Source organism: Rutidosis leptorrhynchoides, chromosome 8 (assembly GCF_046630445.1).
Source record: "Rutidosis leptorrhynchoides isolate AG116_Rl617_1_P2 chromosome 8, CSIRO_AGI_Rlap_v1, whole genome shotgun sequence".
Taxonomy (NCBI): domain Eukaryota; kingdom Viridiplantae; phylum Streptophyta; class Magnoliopsida; order Asterales; family Asteraceae; genus Rutidosis; species Rutidosis leptorrhynchoides.
The window spans coordinates 30,227,273-30,240,070 of record NC_092340.1 but is presented as its reverse complement, the minus strand read 5'-3'; positions in this window follow the sequence as shown (position 1 = coordinate 30,240,070).

The following is a 12,798-nucleotide window of genomic DNA, read 5'->3' as shown; positions in this document are numbered from 1 at the left end:
TATGATTTAACTAACGATCATCAAGTATTTAACGGAAGTTTTATCGGAAAAACTCGGGTTGTTACACCAACCTTTTGGTTGACACTTTAAAGCATGTTTATTCTTAGGTATGAAAGAAATCTTCCGCTGTGCATTTGCTCACTTTAAAGATATTACTTGGAGTCATTCATGACATATTTCAAAAGACATTGCATTCGAGTCGTCGAGTTCATCAAGATTATTATTAAGATAATTATAATTAGATATATTATGAAATGGTATGCATATTGTCAATTTTTGATGTAAGGAAGTTTGTCTTTTCAAAACGAATGCAATGTTTGTAAAATGTATCATATAGAGGTCAAATACCTCGCGATGTAACCAACTATTGTGAATCGTTTGTAATCGATGTGGACTTTGTCCAGATGGATTAGGACGGGTCCTTTCAGTTGGTATCAGAGCGGTGGTCTTAGCAAACCAGGTCTTGAATTAGTGTGTCTAACTGATAGTGGTTTAGATGCATTAGTGAGTCTGGACTTCGACCGTGTCACCATGTCAAAAGTTTTGCTTATCTTTTCGTGTCGAAAATTACTTGCTTATCATCCTTAAAGTCTAGACACATCTTACTGCCTCTATTGCATAGATAGTGTATAGATAAATTCGTATCTTAGCGTATCTGTTACTGTAAACCTTGCCTGACATATTCCGTAGATTCCTCCGTAACTTATGGGATTTTAGTATTTTATATGCATATGTAAATTATGTATTACAGGGTGCTAATCTACATCCTATAATCTATTCTTATCGAAAATCCTTCATCTGATCGTACGAGACGAATCCCTCAACCAATTCGATTCCCTCGGATTCCGACAGCTATTCTGATTTAGAGTTTCACCTAAGCTTTGAAAGCAGTGCCACCAGAATGAATCAACCAATTCATCTGATGGGTTTGTAGTCGACTTAATCAATGGAGACGCGCAGAAGGCGATCCCTTCCACTAACCGAATTCACCTTTTGGCGAGGAACCTGAAGCACTTACCGGTGAATAAATCCGAAACACCATTTTCACCATCAATTCCAGAGTAGCTCGATATGATTATATTCTATCTACGATTCTAAACCTTATTCATCCGCTTATTCCGACCGACAATCATCGTGGAGTAATGGAAGAAGTCAACAAACTTCGCGCTCGAGTAATAAATTTGGGAAATATGGTGCAAAACGTACCAGCTTCAGCAACATCACCAGTACCACCAAAAACAAAGTTTCAACATAACACGTCTCAATATCTCATTATGTACCTCGAGCATAGTCATCGTTCTACGAATCGTTATACATCATTTATCTTCGTTCGACATGGCGATTATGTAATCTCTAATGTTTTAGAGATTATATATATTCCTGTTCTAAGGGTAAAATCAAATGAGATTAATATCATATTAACTCATTAAATCCATAATTACATCTAAAGAAAATATATATGCAAGTATATTTTCATAAAGATTGTAATTAAAAATTCTTTTGTACAAACTGTTAATGGTGAAAATATTTTAACGGGTAGGTAATACCCAAAGAATATTTAGATTTCACATTAATAAATTACACTGTACATTCTTCGAATCAGATTCAATAGTCATTTACTATCATACTTACATCCACCGATATACAAATCCGTTCACCACGAAATAACCATTTTCATTCAATTTCATATTTGAATTTTGATCTATCAGAATCCAACAAGTGGCATAGTGAAGAAAACATTAGACAAGATAAAATTTGTTAGAAACAAACAAATTAACTATGAGAAATTTTGTTAAGAATCCACGCTAACGAAATCTTAGCTAACTGTTCCTAGCTAACTGATTACATTTTTATCGCAGTTTATTTATCACAATTTAATTATTGCAATTTTATTTATCGTCATTTAATTTCTGTTATTTACTTTACGCACTTTATTTATCGTTATTTAATTTCTGTTATTTACTTTACGCACTTTATTTATCGTTATTTAATTTCTGTTATTTATTTTACGCACTTTAAATATCGGGACACGTATACAAGGTTTTGACATATCATATCGATGCATCTATATATATTATTTGGAATCACCATAGACACTCTATATGCAGTAATGATCGAGTTCTCTATACAGGGTTGAGGTTGATTCTATAATAATATATATACTTTGAGTTGTGATCGAGTCTGAGACGTATACGGGTCATGACACGTATTAATTAATTCGAATATTATAAATTAAACTATATATGAATTATTGAACTATTAACTGTGGACTATCGACTGTGGACTATCAAGATTGGACAATTAAAAATGAATTAAAATATTAATTATAACATATGAAACTAAACAATTCTTCAAGTTTGCCACTTGATTTCATCTTAAACCTCATTTGTATCTCGACGATTACAATCTGCGTTCAAACCTTTCATAATTCTTAGAAACACCTCAATCGAGAGTATGAACCAACCGCACTTCATCTACAGAAGAAGAGATTGACGCATATAGTTATGCACCTGAAAACACTCGGAATCGGAGTAAAACGTTTAACCCGTATCTGTGTTAGCTACTTTAGCATTATTATTACCCAAAATAACTTGGTAATCCCTTTCAAAGTAGCAAATTTTATCACAGCTCCAACATGTCAACTTCGACTTTTCGTTCAAAACAATCTTATTAAAACCTTGATATATATGTGTACTCTTTTATTGTTACCGAGGAACCTTTTATATTCCACGACATTATCAGAAGATGTACCAGCAACTCCATTGATCTTTGATTTTTCGAAAATCATTATATTCATTGAAACCCCATCTTGTATTCATCTATACCCTGTAACAATAATTACCATACCAATTACCGGGAATCAGCAATCAATATTTCAAATCTCGTAGCATTTATACATCAATAGTTATATGTATACATATAACAATTATCTCTTAGGATTACGATCTCCAATTCTGAAATTTTGAAAAGGCACCCAGTTTACGAATCGATACTCTGAATGTTGGAAAAGCTCAGGAACGTTGGAACTGGAAAACGGATAAAGTTATCCATGAAGGAGACCAAGGACAAATACAAGGACCATACCCTATATTCAAAGAATCCAGATAATTCTGGATCCGTTGAAATCTTTAGAGAATATCTTGCTCCGAAGTCATGTTAAAATCTTGCGGAAAATCTTTCTCCATTAACCATCGAACTTAGAAATTCCAAAATATCATCATCAATATCTTCGATATTATGCCTCTTCGTGCTTCCCGTGTATCATTATATTGGAAACATTCAAGAGAAAATTTAGTACCAAAAAGCAGATTATGCGAAACTATGAAGAAAGCCGTGGACAAATCACAAAGAATAAGTTTGACTTCAAAGAATCCAAATGATTCAATGTCTGCTAAAGTCTTTAGTAAATATCTTGCTCCTTACTCTAAACCCTTGCAGACAATAGTTTCTATCATCCGCTGATCTTAGATATTCCGAGATATCATCGTATCTTTCATTATAAATATCCTCCATATTTCTAAAGATATTTTTATAATTATTCTTATCTGAAATCATCAATCTCTTCGTGTTATCAGTGTTACATCATATAGAAACTGTTAGTTCCTATATTCTGTAAACTTTCGAGCTTAAAATATGAATTTTATTGAAGTAATGTTGGGAACTGATGCATGAGTTAGTATAATATAATGATACTTGATCAACGTGATTATATTACAGTAAGTCATGCTGAGTTTCTAATGGAACGTGATAATTCAAAGATCATAACGTCATCATGTGCCATGTTACACGAATTTTACATTTTATCTGATATATAAACATATCAAGAACAGATTTTCTTGATAGTTCTATCTTTCCCGGATATTCTGGTAATTTGACGAATCTAGATCGTGCAATTACCATTTCTTTCTTAGAACATTAACAATGTTTATTTTGAAATTTATATATGCGAATTCTGGACCATTACAAGAGATGCCTAACCGCAATAAGAAGAAACGAAGGGACAAAGCTCCGAAATAGAAATTGGAGTATAAATCGCAGCAAATAGGAGGGAGTATTAACTGTGGATGAAAATGATTATAGGATACAGAAAGGGGGACATTGAAATATAAGGAGAGATATAAAGCCCGATAACAACGCATAAATTACAAATCGTGTAGAAGTAAGCATGTTTATTCTCAGGTATGAAAGAAATCTTCCGCTGTGAATTTGCTCACTTTAAAGATATTACTTGAAGTCATTCATGACATATTTCAAAAGATGTTGCATTCGAGTCGTCGAGTTCATCAAGATTATTATTAAGATAATTATAATTAGATATATTATGAAATGGTATGCATATTGTCAATTTTCGATGTAAGGAAGTTTGTCTTTTCAAAACGAATGCAATGTTTGTAAAATGTATCATATAGAGGTCAAGTACCTCGAGATGTAACCAACTATTGTGAATCATTTGTAATTGATGTGGACTTTGTCCGGATGGATTAGGACGGGTCCTTTCATCCGACGGTACGTGGTGCTTGGTGTCTTGTGTCTCTAGCCAAAATGTTAGATCTATCGTATCTTTTGACTCGTAGCTCCGATTGAGGCACCGTTTTTTTCAAATCGTGTATTTTATCGGGATCTATCTGTTGGAAAACTGCCGTAGGCGGTTTGTCCCAAATATTTTTCGAAACGAGACCTCGAAAGCCTTCAATTTTGCCTTTTTCGATTTTGACCGTATTGAATTTCATTCATATTATTCATTTTGTGTATGAATGACTTAGCATGGTACATATTGTTTTAAGGTCTTTTATTTCACTCTCAATGTAATTATGTATAATGCATATAGATTTGAATCTAATGTCACTTCATTAAATACGCTTTTTAAAATCATTAATATGCGCCGCCAGATGGAGTACCATTTGGCGGCGCATAACCTTCGGTTTCTGATTGTGCTGAAATTCTCGAGATCACCCTAGAACGACCCTAACATCAAGACTCCTGGATAGTGTCTTGACATTCGAGGTCGTCAGGATGCCGAAAAAGACATTTTACTCATTTTTATTGTTATCTTTGAACGTTTTCAATTTATATCTTATTATTAGTTTTGTGTATGCATTACTTAGCATGGTATATATCGTTTTAAGGCCTATTATTTCACTCGCAATGTAATTATGTATAACGGGTATAAATTTAATATAATGTCACTTCATTAAACACGTTTTTTTAAATCGTTAGTATGCGCCGCCAGATGGAGTACCATTTGGCGGCGCATAACTTTCGGTTTCAGATTGTGCTGAAATTCTCAAGATCACCCTAAAACGGCCGAACGAGCAAGACTCTCTGAACGTGCTTGCCATTCGAGGTCGTCTAGATTCCGAAAAATACATCTTTCCTCACAAAATCGCACACCGCACCCAAACACCACCGACGGTTCGTGGTGCTTGGTGTCTTGTGTCTCTAGCCAAAATGTTAGATCTATCGTATCTTTTGACTCGTAGCTCCGATTGAGTCACCGTTTTTTTCAAATCGTGTATTTTATCGGGATCTATCTGTTATTTTTCGAAACGAGACCTCGAAAGCCTTCAATTTTGCCTTTTTTCGATTTTGACCATTTTGAATTTCATTCATATTATTCATTTTGTGTATGAATGACTTAGCATGGTACATATTGTTTTAAGGTCTTTTATTTCACTCTCAATGTAATTATGTATAATGCATATAAATTTGAATCTAATGTCACTTCATTAAATACGCTTTTTAAAATCATTAATATGCGCCGCCAGATGGAGTACCATTTGGCGGCGCATAACCTTCGGTTTCAGATTGTGCTGAAATTCTCGAGATCACCCTAGAACGACCCTAACATCAAGACTCCTGGATAGTGTCTTGACATTCGAGGTCGTCAGGATGCCGAAAAAGACATTTAACTCATTTTTATTGTTCTCTTTGAATGTTTTCAATTTATATCTTATTATTAGTTTTGTGTATGCATTATTTAGCATGGTATATATCGTTTTAAGGCCTATTATTTCACTCGCAATGTAATTATGTATAACGGGTATAAATTTGAATATAATGTCACTTCATTAAACACGTTTTTTTAAATCATTAGTATGCGCCGCCAGATGGAGTACCATTTGGCGGCGCATAACTTTCGGTTTCAGATTGTGCTGAAATTCTCAAGATCATCCTAAAACGGCCGAACGAGCAAGACTCTCTGAACGTGCTTGCCATTCGAGGTGGTGTATATTCCGAAAAATACATCTTTCCTCGCAAAATCGCACACTGCACCCAAACACCACCGACGGTTCGTGGTGCTTGGTGTCTTGTGTCTCTGGCCAAAATGTTAGATCTATCGTATCTTTTGACTCGTAGCTCCAATTTAGTCACCTTTTTTTTCAAATCGGGATCTATCTGTTGGCAAACAGCCGTAGGCGGTTTGTCCCAAATATTTTTTGAAACGAGACCTCGAAAGCCTTCAATTTTGCCTTTTTTCGATTTTGACCGTTTTGAATTTCATTCTTATTATTCATTTTGTGTATGAATGACTTAGCATGGTACATATTTTTTTAAGGTCTTTTATTTCACTCTCAATGTAATTATGTATAATGCATATAAATTTGAATCTAATGTCACTTCATTAAATACGCTTTTTAAAATCATTAATATGCGCCGCCAGATGGAGTACCATTTGGCGGCGCATAACCTTCGATTACAGATTGTGCTGAAATTCTCGAGATCACCCTAGAACGACCCTAACATCAAGACTCCTGGATAGTGTCTTGACATTTGAGGTCTTCAGGATGCCGAAAAAGACATTTTACTCATTTTTATTGTTCTCTTTGAATGTTTTCAATTTATATCTTATTATTAGTTTTGTATATGCATTACTTAGCATGGTATATATCGTTTTAAGGCCTATTATTTCACTCGCAATGTAATTATGTATAACGGGTATAAATTTGAATATAATGTCACTTCATTAAACACGTTTTTTTTAAATCATTAGTATGCGCCGCCAGATGGAGTACCATTTGGCGGCGCATAACTTTCGGTTTCAGATTGTGCTGAAATTCTCAAGATCACCCTAAAACGGCCGAACGAGCAAGACTCTCTGAACGTGCTTGCCATTCGAGGTCGTCTAGATTCTGAAAAATACATCTTTCCTCGCAAAATCGCACACCGCACCCAAACACCACCGACAGTTCGTGGTGCTTGGTGTCTTGTGTCTCTAGCCAAAATGTTAGATCTATTGTATCTTTTGACTCGTAGCTCCGATTGAGTCACCGTTTTTTTCAAATCGTGTATTTTATCGGGATCTATCTGTTGGCAAACTTCCGTAGGCGGTTTGTCCTAAATATTTTTCGAAACGAGACCTCGAAAGCCATTAATTTTGCCTTTTTCGATTTTGACCGTTTTGAATTTCATTCATATTATTCATTTTGTGTATGAATGACTTTGCATGGTACATATTGTTTTAAGGTCTTTTATTTCACTCTCAATGTAATTATGTATAATGCATATAAATTTGAATCTAATGTCACTTCATTAAATACGCTTTTTAAATTCATTAATATGCGCCGCCAGATGGAGTACCATTTGGCGGCGCATAACCTTCGGTTACAGATTGTGCTGAAATTCTTGAGATCACCCTAGAACGACCCTAACATCAAGACTCCTGGATAGTCTCTTGACATTCGAGGTCGTTAGGATGCTGAAAAAGACATTTTACTCATTTTTATTGTTCTCTTTGAATGTTTTCAATTTATATCTTATTATTAGTTTTGTGTATGCATTACTTAGCGTGGTATATATCGTTTTAAGGCCTATTATTTCACTCGAAATGTAATTATGTATAACGGGTATAAATTTGAATATAATGTCACTTCATTAAACACGTTTTTTTAAATCATTAGTATGCGCCGCCAGATGGAGTACCATTTGGCGGCGCATAACTTTCGGTTTCAGATTGTGCTAAAATTCTCAAGATCACCCTAAAACGGCCGAACGAGCAAGAGTCTCTGAACGTGCTTGCCATTCGAGGTGGTCTAGATTCCGAAAAATACATCTTTCCTTGCAAATTCGCACACTGCACCCAAACACCAGCGACGGTTCGTGGTGCTTGGTGTCTTGTGTCTCTGGCCAAAATGTTAGATCTATCGTATCTTTTGACTCGTAGCTCCGATTTAGACACCGTTTTTTTTTTCAAATCGTGTACTTTTCAGGATCTATCTGTTGGAAAACTGCCGTAGGCGGTTTGTCCCAAATATTTTTCGAAACGAGACCTCGAAAGCCTTTAATTTTGCCTTTTTTTCAATTTTGACCGTTTTGAATTTCATTCATATTATTCATTTTGTGTATGAATGACTTAGCATGGTACATATTGTTTTAAGGTCTTTTATTTCACTCTCAATGTAATTATGTATAATGCATATAAATTTGAATCTAATGTCACTTCATTAAATACGCTTTTTAAAATCATTGATATGCGCCGCCAGATGGAGTACCATTTGGCGGCGCATAACCTTCGGTTTCAGATTGTGCTGAAATTCTCGAGATCACCCTAGAACGACCCTAACATCAAGACTCCTGGATAGTGTCTTGACATTCGAGGTCGTCAGGATGCCGAAAAAGACATTTTACTCATTTTTATTGTTATCTTTGAACGTTTTCAATTTATATCTTATTATTAGTTTTGTGTATGCATTACTTAGCATGGTATATATCGTTTTAAGGCCTATTATTTCACTCGCAATGTAATTATGTATAACGGGTATAAATTTGAATATAATGTCACTTCATTAAACAAGTTTTTTTTAAATCATTAGTATGCGCCGCCAGATGGAGTACCATTTGGCGGCGCATAACTTTCGGTTTCAGATTGTGCTGAAATTCTCAAGATCACCCTAAAACGGCCGAACGAGCAAGACTCTCTGAACGTGTGTCTTGTGTCTCTTGCCAAAATGTTAGATCTATCGTATCTTTTGACTCGTAGCTCCGATTTAGTCACCGTTCTTTTTTCAAATCGTGTATTTTTCAGGATCTATCTGTTGGAAAACTGCCGTAGGCGGTTTGTCCTAAATATTTTTCGAAACGAAACCTCGAAAGCCTTCAATTTTGCCTTTTTTCGATTTTGACCGTTTTGAATTTCATTCATATTATTCATTTTGTGTATGAATGACTTAGCATGGTACATATTGTTTTAAGGTCTTTTATTTCACTCTCAATGTAATTATGTATAATGCATATAAATTTGAATCTAATGTCACTTCATTAAATACGCTTTTTAAAATCATTAATATGCGCCGCCAGATGGAGTACCATTTGGCGGCGCATAACCTTCGGTTTCAGATTGTGCTGAAATTCTTGAGATCACCCTAGAACGACCCTAACATCAAGACTCCTGGATAGTGTCTTGACATTCGAGGTCGTCAGGATGCCGAAAAAGACATTTTACTCATTTTTATTGTTATCTTTGAACGTTTTCAATTTATATCTTATTATTAGTTTTGTGTATACATTACTTAGCATGGTATATACCGTTTTAAGGCCTATTATTTCACTCGCAATGTAATTATGTATAACGGGTATAAATTTGAATATAATGTCACTTCATTAAACACGTTTTTTTAAATCGTTAGTATGCGCCGCCAGATGGAGTACCATTTGGCGGCGCATAACTTTCGGTTTCAGATTGTGCTGAAATTCTCAAGATCACCCTAAAACTGCCGAACGAGCAAGTCTCTCTGAACGTGCTTGCCATTCGAGGTCATCTAGATTCCGAAAAATACATCTTTCCTCGCAAAATCGTACACCGCACCAAAACACCACCGACGGTTCGTGGTGCTTGGTGTCTTGTGTCTCTAGCCAAAATGTTAGATCTATCGTATCTTTTGACTCGTAGCTCCGATTGAGTCACTGTTTTTTTCAAATCGTGTATTTTATCGGGATCTATCTGTTGGCAAACTGCCGTAGGCGTTTGTCCCAAATATTTTTCAAAACGAGACCTCGAAAGCCATCAATTTTGCCTTTTTTCGATTTTGACCGTTTTGAATTTCATTCATATTATTCATTTTGTGTATGAATGACTTAGCATGGTACATATTGTTTTAAGGTCTTTTATTTCACTCTCAATGTAATTATGTATAATGCATATAAATTTGAATCTAATGTCACTTCATTAAATACGCTTTTTAAAATCATTAATATGCGCCGCCAGATGGAGTACCATTTGGCGGCGCATAACCTTCGGTTTCAGATTGTGCTGAAATTCTCGAGATCACCCTAGAATGACCATAACATCAAGTCTCCTGGATAGTGTCTTGACATTCGAGGTCGTCAGGATGACGAAAAAGACATTTTACTCATTTTTATTGTTCTCTTTGAATGTTTTCAATTTATATCTTATTATTAGTTTTGTGTATGCATTACTTAGCATGGTATATATCGTTTTAAGGCCTATTATTTCACTCGCAATGTAATTATGTATAACGGGTATAAATTTGAATATAATGTCACTTCATTAAACACGTTTTTTTTAATCGTTAGTATGCGCCGCCAGATGGAGTACCATTTGGCGGCGCATAACTTTCGGTTTCAGATTGTGCTAAAATTCTCAAGATCACCCTAAAACTTCCGAACGAGCAAGTCTCTTTGAACGTGCTTGCCATTCGAGGTCGTCTAGATTCCGAAAAATACATCTTTCCTCGCAAAATCGTACACCGTACCAAAACACCACCGACGGTTCGTGGTGCTTGGTGTCTTGTGTCTCTAGCCAAAATGTTAGATCTATCGTATCTTTTGACTCGTAGCTCCGATTGAGTCACCGTTTTTTTCAAATCGTGTATTTTATCGGGATCTATCTATTGGCAAACTGCCGTAGGCGTTTGTCCCAAATATTTTTCGAAACGAGACCTCGAAAGCCATCAATTTTGCCTTTTTTCGATTTTGACCGTTTTGAATTTCATTCATATTATTTCTTTTGTGTATGAATGACTTAGCATGGTACATATTGTTTTAAGGTCTTTTATTTCACTCTCAATGTAATTATGTATAATGCATATAAATTTGAATCTAATGTCACTTCATTAAATACGCTTTTTAAAATCATTAATATGCGCCGCCAGATGGAGTACCATTTGGCGGCGCATAACCTTCAGTTTCAGATTGTGCTGAAGTTCTCGAGATCACCCTAGAACGACCCTAACATCAAGACTCCTGGATGGTGTCTTGACATTCGAGGTCGTCAGGATGCCGAAAAAGACATTTTACTCATTTTTATTGTTCTCTTTGAATGTTTTCAATTTATATCTTATTATTAGTTTTGTGTATGCATGACTTAGCATGGTATATATCGTTTTAAGGCCTATTATTTCACTCGCAATGTAATTATGTATAATGGGTATAAATTTGAATATAATGTCACTTCTTTAAACACGTTTTTTTAAATCATTAGTATGTGCCGCCAGATGGAGTACCATTTGGCGGCGCATAACTTTCGGTTTCAGATAGTCGTGAAATTCTCAAGATCACCCTAAAACGGCCGAACGAGCAAGACTCTCTGAACGTGCTTGCCATTCGAGGTGGTCTAGATTCCGAAAAATACATCTTTCCTCGCAAAATCGCACACTGCACCCAAACACCACCGACGGTTCGTGGTGCTTGGTGTCTTGTGTCTCTGGCCAAAATGTTAGATCTATCGTATCTTTTGACTCGCAGCTCCGATTTAGTCACCGTTTTTTTTCAAATCGTGTATTTTTTTAGGATCTATTTGCTGGCAAACTGTCGTAGGCGGTTTGTCCCAAATATTTTTCAAAAAGAGACCTCGAAAGCCTTCAATTTTGCCTTTTTCGATTTTGACCATTTTGAATGTCATTCATATTATTCCTTTTGTGTATGAATGACTTAGCATGGTACACATTGTTTTAAGGTCTTTTATTTCACTCTCAATGTAATTATGTATAATGCATATAAATTTGAATCTAATGTCACTTCATTAAATACGCTTTTTAAAATCATTAATATGCGCCGTCAGATGGAGTACCATTTGGCGGCGCATAACCTTCGGTTTCAGATTGTGCTGAAATTATCGAGAATACCCTAGAACGACCCTAACATCAAGACTCCTGGATAGTGTCTTGACATTCGAGGTCGTCAGTATGCTGAAAAAGACATTTATTCATTTTTATTGTTCTCTTTGAATGTTTTCAATTTATATCTTATTATTAGTTTTGTGTATGCATTACTTAGCATGGTATATATCGCTTTAAGGCCTATTATTTCACTCGAAATGTAATTATGTATAACGGGTATAAATTTGAATATAATGTCACTTCATTAAACACGTTTTTTTAAATCATTAGTATGCGCCGCCATATGGAGTACCATTTGGCGGCGCATAACTTTCGGTTTCAGATTGTGCTGAAATTCTCAAGATCACCCTAAAACGGCCGAACAAGCAAGACTCTCTGAACGTTCTTGCCATTCGAGGTGGTCTAGATTCCGAAAAATACATCTTTCCTCGCAAAATCGCACACTGCACCCAAACACCACCGACGGTTCGTGGTGCTTGGTGTCTTGTGTCTCTAGCCAAAATGTTAGATCTATCGTATCTTTTGACTCGTAGCTCCGATTTAGTCACCGTTTTTTTTCAAATCGTGTATTTTTTTGGGATCTATCTGTTGGCAAACTGCCGTAGACGGTTTATCCCAAATATTTTTCAAAACGAGACCTCGAAAGCCTTCAATTTTGCCTTTTTTCAATTTTGACCGTATTGAATTTCATTCATATTATTCATTTTGTGTATGAATGACTTAG